The sequence below is a fragment of the Phoxinus phoxinus genome, assembly GCF_949152265.1.
Source record: "Phoxinus phoxinus genome assembly, chromosome: 22".
Taxonomy (NCBI): Eukaryota; Metazoa; Chordata; class Actinopteri; order Cypriniformes; family Leuciscidae; genus Phoxinus; species Phoxinus phoxinus.
Window position 1 is genome coordinate 22,737,195 of NC_136897.1, and position 11,331 is coordinate 22,748,525.

Below are 11,331 nucleotides of genomic sequence, written 5' to 3' on the forward strand. Positions count from 1 at the left end.
CCTTCAAAAACACAGAACCAGGATTGATTAGCCTATTACATGGTCAGTATTCTTATGGCGCTACTGGGCAGTGTGGGTTTAATGCATTACTAAGTAATTAATTACTGTAATTTAATTACTTTTCCCTTGAAAAAGTAAAGTTGGATTACTCTTCATTTTCTGTAATTTAATACAGTTAGCCTACTTCTGATGTAATTGCATTAAATATTGACTATAGACAAATTCTGTATAAAAACAATAGTAAGATTTAACACCAAAACTTAACGTCTAAAGAAGAAATGTATGTTTTTTTTTTTCCTAACCTTCTCCATTTGAATACTTTGGTCAGTTCAAAAATAATTTATTAAATTTTATGTTATTTATTTAAAGGAATTAGATGAGCAGATTAATGTCTATCCTTGTATTGTTTACTGGTCATGGTTAGCAGGCTCCCTTTTACAGAGAGTAATCTGTAATCTATCACACTGTTGAAGATTTAATTAGTAATAGAGATACATTACTTGTATTGAGTAATTTACCCAACACTGCTGGATTATAATTCTTATCCACTTGTGACTATATTTCTTTATACATTTTTCTTTATTTATTGTCTTGGGAAACTCAGACTCTTCCTATAATACATTTGAGATATTGTATGTGTTTTGGACGGCTTTACATGTTCCCAAAAAGTGTGTTAACTTCAATTCAAATATAAATGAGCCTTAATCTGATTTCACAGTACATACAGATGAGGGCAGTATTGTGTAAAGAATGTATTGTCCAAGAGAAAGTTCAGATTTCAAAGCACTACACTCTTCATAACAGAAGCCAGTGTGACATTAAGGCTTTTGGTTGGAGCTGAGGCATTTAGAAAGGTATGAAATCCTTTTTAATGTCAAGAGTTCTCTCATAGATGGCATTAAAGATTGTGCCTTCGGCTAATTTTGTAATCCTTTCAGCAAGTGATAAGAATGCACTCTCAGATCATTTTAACACATTTTACCAAAATTCCAAAAACTTCTCTCCAAAATTAGTGTAGAAAATGCAAAAACAAGGCCACGGATTCAGTCTGCGCCTCCCAATAGCTAGGCTACATAAAACAGAAACACAAGCGTTCATACTGTAAATGATTTTTTTTTTTTTTTTTTTTGCATGGTGAAAGTGATTCCATACTGTTTATCTTTGCCATTCTCATTATAGTTGTTGTCTGGGTGATTTTTAGCCTATATCTTTGTCGTTACTTACTGTTATTGGCGGATCATGTGCACGCAGATAAAGCCGCCTCTCACCTGCACGCCACGCGCTTCCACAGAAAACCGCGCACTTGCGTAATTCAAAAATTAACGGTCATTCCCCTTTACTGGCTAACTGACTAGTCGTTTATATATAGCCTATCTCTCTCTTCTTTTTTTGTTTTAATAATTACTTATAATTAATATAGATTTGAGAGTAAATATAATTTCGGATAGATTTGACAACTTATTAAAGAGAACGTAATTGGTAATCTATATTTTTTTTTCTCCAAAAAATAAGCATGTCCAGCTAAACTGTACAATTAAGAGGTAAGAAATAAAAGATCCTACTTTAAGTAAAATAAATGTTTATATATATATATATATATATATATATATATATATATATATATATATATAAACATTTATTTTTATATGGTTAAACATATATCTGTGAACATTTTTATATGATTTAAAAAAAATATTGTGTTGAAGTCATAGGCTACAATTTGGGTAGGCCTGAAATAAGTAAACCTTAAATATTAATGGACAAATTGAATCTTATTTGTTCTATATTATGGTGGAAGTGTTCGGGTTATTGATCGTATTAATTAAACAATAAATAAAAACAGAATATAGTTTCTGCCTACTGATTAGGTGTCTACACATCCATCTTCCGCGTTTCCGAAAGCAAATAGCCAAATGGTCGCACGTTCCATCGTTATCAGCATAAGTTAATGAGTCGGTGTTTCCCAAAATCATCGTTCTAAAGAACATTCACGAACAGCTTCGCAAAGTTGTGTGGTTGGAATGACAGCTCTCGACCTGTGGTTATAAGCATAGTTTCTTGTTTGCATTACATGTGAAGTGGACTGAATAAATGCTTGAACAAAATAAGCAAGCTGACATTCAGTACAATTTAGAATATACAAATGTTATTTAAGTCTTTTAAGTTGGTCAAGAGATTAAAAGTGTCGTTTTCGAAGAGTGCATACACGCAGTAGCCTACACAAGACCTAGGCTATTGAATCTGGAAAGTTCTGGGAACATTACAGTAACGTTAGAGCAACATTACAATAATGTTAGGGGAACGTTTGATCGGTCTTTGTCAGACACGTGGGTTTGTTGTGTGTGACGTCACCGCGCCGCCATTTTTGAGGTATCGCTACTGACTGTGAGCATTGAAGAGATTACAATAGTAGAGAAAACAAGTAAATAACTCGCAAAACTGGAGAAGCACAAGAAAACTGAGAAAAGGTCGTTCCGCAATAAACTCGATAAATATGACAGGTACCGTTATTTGGAGAAATTGTCATCCATTCAGAACATAGATCCATATATGAGCTAACTGCAGTGAGTTGGAGTGCTGATCGCGAATTGTTTTCCTCATCCTCATACTTGGACATTGTCAACTATCTTGTTTATGGTATAAGCGAATATACCAGTGAACAATTTAAAAACTATAAATCTCTTAAAGCCCACGGACATTTCATAAACGGCTGTGTACAGGATTTATTTACATTCCCACCGAAGGACACAGTAGTAATAGCAAAGATAGGTTTGCTGTATTGATGATGATGATAATGTCATGTTAAGGATGTTTTAGTTTGAAAAAAGAATGAAAAACACAATTCTCCAACATCAGAATACCCCAGCATCGATACCTTACAAATGGCGGTTACGCCCATAATGCACTTCGTGTATCGCGAGTGTGACGTCACCTGACAAAGACCGATTCTACAAACCAAAAACTAACATTCTATTTCTGTAAAGAAAACGTTCCTGGCTAAAACAAACCTTAAAAATGGTTCTGGGAACCAAAAACTAACGTTCTGGGAACCAAAAATTGTTGTAGCGTGTTTAGTTGTGTTGTGCAGCACACGTGGTGTCGAACTGATGAAGATATTTTCTTAATTTTCTGGTGTTTTTTTCTATCTCCATGTGTTTTCTTCAGTTGCAGTGTGTTGAGCTCTCTCGGCCACCGTACAACAGGACTACAAGCAACTGCCAATAGCATGTTCTTTCTGTGCCTACGACTAAAGAAATAACTGTCCATATCAGCAGGTAGGCCTATAGTAAATTCAACATTCAAAAAGAGAAACCCAAACTAGAACAGCAGATATACAAACCGTTAGCAAAGCAGCACCTGCATACCATTTTGAATATCAATCACGCTGATCAATTTCTTCATTTCAGGCGGCTCATATGTTGTCATTAAAATATTTACGTGCTAGAATGCTCATGTAAGATGACGTAAAATGAGAATAGCCTTCTGTACGGCACATACACTTCTTGGCTTCTTTGCTCGCTTTCATCACTTTCGTTTGTATTCCTCCTGGACTGATTCATTTGCTAAACTGACTAGCCAATCAGAGCCATCTCTCTCACCGACGACCAATGCCGATTCAACATGCTGAATCAGACACAGAAGTTAGTCCGACTAGAGCTGACGTGTGGAACACACCGCAAAAACTAGCCCTACAGACACTGGTGCACAGCTTTTAAACAATAACCAAAATATGAACGGGACACACCTAAAATGCAGCAATACAGCTAAAAAAAGTATCTGTGCAAGTTGCCTCTGGAATACTAAAGAAGTGAAGTTCATGACAGTTGGCATTTGCAAGCAGACACTGTCACATTAGTAGATAAAAAAAAAGTTTTATATTGGATATGCAATGCTAATGAGGTATAATTTTAAAGAAATATGACCTTGCGTTGCAGTGCTATTGTCTATAAAAAGTACTGTTTCTACAGCATATTCAGATGATACCCTCAGTAATGAATCTGGAAGTGGAATCCAGGGTCCATACATCACACCAGGTGCACCAATATTACAGTACATCCAGACAGCCTTCTCTTTTGAATGCATTCCCATTTATCCCACTTTGACGTGCAACATCTGCAATGTTGAAAATGTAACACCCTAAAAGTGTGGAAACCAGGAGAAGAATCATTCAAGAAAAGAATAAAAACATTATTTAAGTTATAACGTCTCATTTCAGGCTATAATTGAGAGTCACGAGGCAGAACGAGGCAGAAAAAAGAGTCGTAAAGCCTTAATTTTGTAATATTGTGGCAATTACTGAGGAAAGCTATGATGGAAACAGCAATCTGATTGTCTTAGATGATGGATGGGCTTATTTCAGAGTGATCTAGATTGTGGTAAACCTATGATTAAAACCTAAAGCGTGTAAAGACTTTTTTTTTTTTTTTAAACAAAAGTCCAATATGAACAGCCCCCCCTGCCCTTGTGAAAAAGAAGTGTGCTTAATTGTATTGAAAGCGTACTTTTTGTGTGCTTAAAATAATAAAAGTATACTTTTTGAAAAGTGCACTTGCAGATAATATAATATAATTAACATTAAAGACCACTTAAGTGTACTTAAAGGGAATACACTTTAATGACAATAATTATTAACACACTTAAATGCACTTTTTACAAATGCACTTTGTAATAATATCTAATTAAGTTTAACTTAAGGAAAGTACACTTTCATCACAATATTTATAAACACACTTAAATACACTTTTAAAAATGCATTTTGTAATAATGTCTCATTAAGCTTAACTTAAGGAAAGTACACTTTCATCACAATATTTATTAACACACTTAAATGCACTTTTAAAAATGCATTTTGTAATAATGTCTAATTAAGCTTAACTTAAAGTAAGTACACTTTCATAACAATATTTATTAACACACTTAAGTGCACTTTTTACAAATGCACTTTGTAATAATATCTAATTAAGTTTAACTTAAAGTAAGTACACTTTCATCACAATATTTATAAACACACTTAAGTACACTTTTTAAAAATGCACTTGTAATAATATCTAATTAAGTTTAACTTAGAGTAAGTACACTTTCATCACAATATTTCTTAACACACTTAAGTACACTTTTTACAAATGCACTTGTAATAATATCTAATTAAGTTTACCTTAAAGTAAGTACACTTTCATCACAATATTTATAAACACACTTAAGTACACTTTTTAAAAATGCACTTGTAATAATATATAATTAAGTTTAACTTAGAGTAAGTACACTTTCATCACAATATTTCTTAACACACTTAAGTACACTTTTTAAAAATGCACTTGTAATAATATATAATTAAGTTTAACTTAAAGTAAGTACACTTTCATCACAATATTTAATAACACACTTAAATACACTTTTTAAAAGTGCACTTTTGAATAATGTCTAATTAAGTTTTACTTAAAGAAAGTACACTTTCATCATAATATTTCTAAAAACACTTAAGTGAAGTTTTTACAAATGTACTTTTTAATACTGTCTAATTAAATGTTACTTAAAGAAAATACACATTCATGACAATATTTCTAAACACACTAAAATGCACTTTAAAAAATGTTTACTTAAGTTTTATTTAAACATACATTTTAAATAATTATGATTGTATAGTGTTTTAAAACAAAGTACAATTATGTTTATGTATTGACTAATATAATAAATAAAATAATAATTTTAATGGAAAACATGGAAAATAATTTATTTTAATTTCAACTCAAGTATGTTGTCCATAATTATTTTGTTACTGTATTTCAAATATGTTTAGTCTACAATATACTGTGTGCATTAATGCATTTGAAATGTATTTTTCCTCTAAAGTGCAATACATTTGTTATACAGTATACTCCAGTACAACTTATTGTTGACATTTTTATCACCAGCTCCTGCATGCATGAACTCAATTAAAAGTGTCACATAATATTTGACAATACAATGTAATTTATTAGGAGTTCTTAACAAACACATTTAATTGCATTAATTGCAAGCAAGTTAAACAAATCTAAAGTAAATTAATTGACATTTAAATTAGTTACAATACATTTAATTTAAATTAGACTTTTTTAGAAAAATTTTAAGTTTTGTGAACTCACAGAGTCTAACACAATGTATTGTATATCTGTAAACAAAATCATTTCTAAATCATAAAGCACACGGCATAGCTGGTTGATATGTAATATTTTTTAATGATCTCAGTGCTTACATGTGTTATAATACACACTTATTCATTTATTAGTTACATTGAGTAAATACAGCACAATTTTACAAAGGATTGTTATAACATTTCTATTCAGTCAAATAAATAATTTAGCTTGTCAAGTTTTCATTCTCACGAAAAGCATGTTTCTGATGGTGTAATTTAAATCTAGTTTATATGGTATTCTCACCCAATTCAGCTATACTCTACAAACCCTTCAGTCCCTTTCTACATTATTTGGGAGAGGTATGACAAATGTGCAGTCCTGTAATTTTACCATTACACATTTTCTTTTAAATGAGTCAGTGTTCACAGCATACACATAACTGTTTTCAGACACCTCATACACAAACTTGGATGAGATATTCAATTGAATGTCCCTACACAATGGTCTTCTTGACTTTACAAGATTCTGCACGACTACACAGCATTTTTTTCCACCATCACTGTCTGAAGCACTGGTGACAGTTTCGTAAGAAACTAAGCTCAAGACTTTACACAATCTCCCATCTTTTAATTCTGCAATAGAGTTATTTCTTTTCTTTAATCTGGTGTTAGCTTCTGCATGATACAGTGCCTCACCGATTAGGAAACGAGTGTAGGATGAACAGTTAGACACTGTACCACCATTCATTTCTTCTATGGCAAAGACGTGTGATGGACTTGCAGTGTTAGAATGAGGACCAAACACAGTGACATTTCCAGTCAGATTTTTTGCTTTACAACTCATGGAATTACTATTTTGAAGTTGGGAGAAGAGGTCTTTTAGTTTATCGTCTGTGTTGACTAAACATTTTTCCACCCTTTTACGCAGACTCTTCCACCTAAGGAATGTTTTCACTATTTGAACAGGGACATGAGTGGTCCCATTGAAGTACTTTAATAAAGTACCATTGAAAGATTCAAATGAAAACGTTGATGTTGCCCACAAAGGACCCCAGTTCTTAACACTGTCTGCAAGGTGTGTCAACAGGTGTACATTGAATGACACATTCTTAATACCATACAGCACCTCAAACTGAATCACAAACTTCTTCAGTGCTATTTCTGCTACACTGACTTCACAGAGTTTCACCTGCTGTTGAAGAAGTATATGCAAAGCAAAAACTAAAAGAAACAGGTGGTTCCAATACTTCTTCTTTAGAACACCATTTAGAATAGGCAAAGAATAGAAAAGAAGAAATGACCGCCATTCTGATGCTTTCCAGTATTTCCTGTCTTGTATTGACCTGGGTGTTCTTGTTATCTCTACTGGAGGTTTTATAGCCAGCAGTTCTTTGTCAATTATGTCTGCTTTCGTGCCTATGTACCACTCTTTGTTGTGATTGTTGGAGTCCATCCACAGAGTTGCCAGTTGTCGAGTGACACCAAGACAAACACTGTGCTGATATTCTGGTACAAAACCATTAATTATCTGAAACTTTTCTAATCTCATCAATTCCGTTGGGCCTTTTACACCCTTGACTGGCAGTTGTATGGTAGCTGCCATAGCATGGTCATAATGTTCTGTTTCAGATCGGAGAAGAGGCTCTGGTCTTCTATATGGATAAGGACCTCCACCTATGTGATAGCAGAAATCACACCCATATTGTCCATTGAATTGTTTTGTGTTTCTTAGGAGTGGACGGGCAACTGAGTCAGAGCTACATATTAGTGCATACACCTTGGAAATATGCTCTACATTTTGTGTGTCTTTCCAAATTAACCCTTCCCTCTCAAGAGAACACAGCTCATTCACAAAAGGGGTTAGCAGAACAGACATGATAGGTTTCTTTTCACCAAACCAAATACATGGCAAACAGATGTTGTTTTTTCTGTCCGCTGGCTGTAGCTCTATGACCTGACATTGAATAGGCCACACCTGGTAATTTGAGCTTCTGAAAATGGGAATTCCATCACAATTCCACAGTAAGCTTATGTCACAATCACCTAATTGTCCATTTTCTCTCAATTTTCTATATTCAGCTCCACACTGTATGTCATTTATTACATCTTTCTCAGCTGTAGTGTGCCTTGACAAAGTTAAACTTGGATTTTCAAGAATGTCTTTGAGCTGTGATGACAAGCTCAATACTAGAAAAAAAGAGCCATTTTTCAGATTAGCATCTGCATCAAATGCTGCCTTACAGACAGCACAATGCATCAGGCTTTTCTCTCTTGTTCCTAAGTAGTTACAACATGACACACAGTAAAAATGAGGTTCATAATGACCAAACTCACCATATGATTTGTTAAACAGGTATACGGTTTCTGGTACCAATCCTGGAAAATGTTCATTAAAAATTTTTAAAAGATGTTCTAAGGCAACTCCTGTTAGATTATGTCGTAACACATATGACATTAACAGCAGCAAACTCTGGCCTTTGGTAAGAGATGATCCAGGATACAGCAACTCATCACCGTTATACGGCTCCTAAAAAGGACATGCACAGATTTGTAGGTAGTTATTTTTCCATCTTTATATTAATAGCATGCATTACATAAGTCAATTATTTTTAGTTAAATTATCTCATGAAAGAAATATCACTATGTGTGTATATATATATATATATATGTATGTGTGTGTGTGTAATTGTTTTTTCTTGCTTATAGTTTTTAATGCTTATTTTGATTTTTGAACATGCTGAATGGTATTGAACATGGGGCAGAATGGTTTGTTGATCTGATTTATAGTTACAGCAATTCTGGATTTGATCAAACAATACCTTAAAACAGTCAATAAGACCAGAATCTGATTTAGAGTGTTTTTTTGTTGTTGTTGTTTTTTGACAGTGGCTCCATAATCAATGCATTTACCTGTGATTTGCTGCTTTGAAACTCTACAACTCTATCTGGTATTCTCTGGGTGGAATCAGACAGGGTCTCATCATAGTGAAGCTCAGTTAAGGTTGTCTGTATAATAAATAACAAATAAAACAAATGTCTGTTAGATTTTTGCATTAAAATAAAAACACCTAGGAAATACTATGCATAATCTACAAGACCACAGCAGCTTTTAATTACATTAATGGCAGTCTGGTGGTCACTGCTGATTTTTAGTAAACCGTATGACTGTTTTGGTATTTCAATACATTAAAGGAACATTACAAAAGCACTTTAAACTTAAACAATTACTCAGGAGTTGCCACTGAATACAAGTCTCAAAAACATTTACAGAATATACAGTTTCAAGAAAACATATGAAGGCAAACTACATGATTAAAGGGATAGTTCACTTTCAAATTAAAATTCTGTCATCATTTACTCACCCTCAAGTTGTTTCAAACCTGTATTCATTTATTTCTTCTGCTGAACACAAAGAAAGATATTTTGAAAAATGTCAGTAACCAAACAGTAGTCTGTACCCATTGACTTCCATAGTATTTTTTTTTCCTACTACGGAAGTCAATGGGTACAGACTACTGTTTGGTTACTGACATTTTTCAAAATATCTTTCTTTGTGTTCAGCAGAAGAAATAAATGAATACAGGTTTGAAACAACTTGAGGGTGAGTAAATGATGACAGAATTTTAATTTGAAAGTGAACTATCCCTTTAAAATCATGTTTTGATTGATTTAGAAGCCTTTTTAAATGGTTAGGACCAGTAATAAGCGCTCACAATATTGTTTATATTCATAATTCTCTATATATGTAAAGACATTTGTCCCTCAAATGTGTAGTGACACAAATACGCACCCACAAATGACAATCATGTCACAATCTGCAATGTGCTGCTGTTACTATTCATAATATTATGAATAGTAATTCATAACTTTGAACATGCATTGATGTGTATTTGTGTCACTGTAAACTGATAAGGTCCATCACATGTGTGTAACATTACCTGTGATGTGTTGCTTTCCAACTGCTCGGGTTGCTCCTGCATAGGATCAGTCTGGGAGAAATTCTCCTCATAGTGTGCATCAAGTAAGGTTGTCTGTATGATCATATGCAAAAGTATATCAAATTAGAAATGTATAACTTTGAGAAAGTTTATACAATGTGATTTTTGTTGATATTTCACATCTTTGAACATGCATGTCACTGTAAACTGATAAGGTCCATCACATGTGTGTAACATTACCTGTGATGTGTTGCTTTCCAACTGCTCGGGTTGCTCCTGCATAGGATCAGTCTGGGAGAAATTCTCCTCATAGTGTGCATCAAGTAAGGTTGTCTGTATGATCATATACAAAAGTATATCAAATTAGAAATGTATAACTTTGAGAAAGTTTATACAATGTGATTTTTGTTGATATTTCACATCTTTGAACATGCATGTCACTGTAAACTGATAAGGTCCATCACATGTGTGTAACATTACCTGTGATGTGTTGCTTTCCAACTGCTCAGGTTGCTCCTGCATAGGATCAGTCTGGGAGAAAATCTCCTCATAGTGTGCATCAAGTAAGGTTGTCTGTATGATCATATGCAAAAGTATATCAAATTAGAAATGTATAACTTTGAGAAAGTTTATACAATGTGATTTTTGTTGATATTTCACATCTTTGAACATGCATGTCACTGTAAACTGATAAGGTCCATCACATGTGTGTAACATTACCTGTGATGTGTTGCTTTCCAACTGCTCGGGTTGCTCCTGCATAGGATCAGTCTGGGAGAAATTCTCCTCATAGCGTGCATCAAGTAAGGTTGTCTGTATGATCGTATATATGGAAAAGTATATCAAATGTCAATAATGGTGTCCAGTCTGATAATATATGCTTGTGTCTCTCTCCTATGGTCTTCTGGACTGAGGGTCAAAATCCAGCCAAAAGATTATAGTAAATTGCTTCTGACATTAACACATCTAACTTCACAAAGTTAAACTAAAGATATGGATCAATTTTGTCTTTTCAAGACAATAAATGCAAGAGCTAATTCCAAAATCTTACATGTATTACATATCAAAAATTTAAGACATCTGAGGATATTTAAAATAATTCTGTTGAACTGCATCAGGGATTTTTTTTTAAAATTGGAAGCATACTCACCTGTAGCACTGGCTTTCTACATGAGGTAAGGGTAGCCTCATTGTGAAGTGACTGATGTATGACCTCAGACAAAAATTAAATTACATTATTACATTATAACATCATTGATTACTTATTAAGTTAAATATAAA

The 11,331-nt window shown here is 33.4% G+C and overlaps 1 protein-coding gene across 2 annotated transcripts in view; it reads left to right on the forward strand.

The window, feature by feature from the left end:
* Positions 1-775: 775 nt before the first annotated feature.
* The window catches only part of nkpd1 (NTPase, KAP family P-loop domain containing 1), a 28,237-nt gene continuing 17,681 nt past the window's right edge, over positions 776-11,331 (forward strand). Inside the window, exons 1-2 of one of the 2 annotated variants that reach the window (XM_079598245.1) lie at positions 776-854; positions 3,166-3,275. The gene's annotated coding sequence lies outside the window, so the exon portion shown is untranslated. Of the gene's footprint in view, positions 855-1,363; positions 1,542-3,165; positions 3,276-11,331 lie in introns of those variants that run through there. The other variant, XM_079598244.1, reaches the window with a different exon arrangement.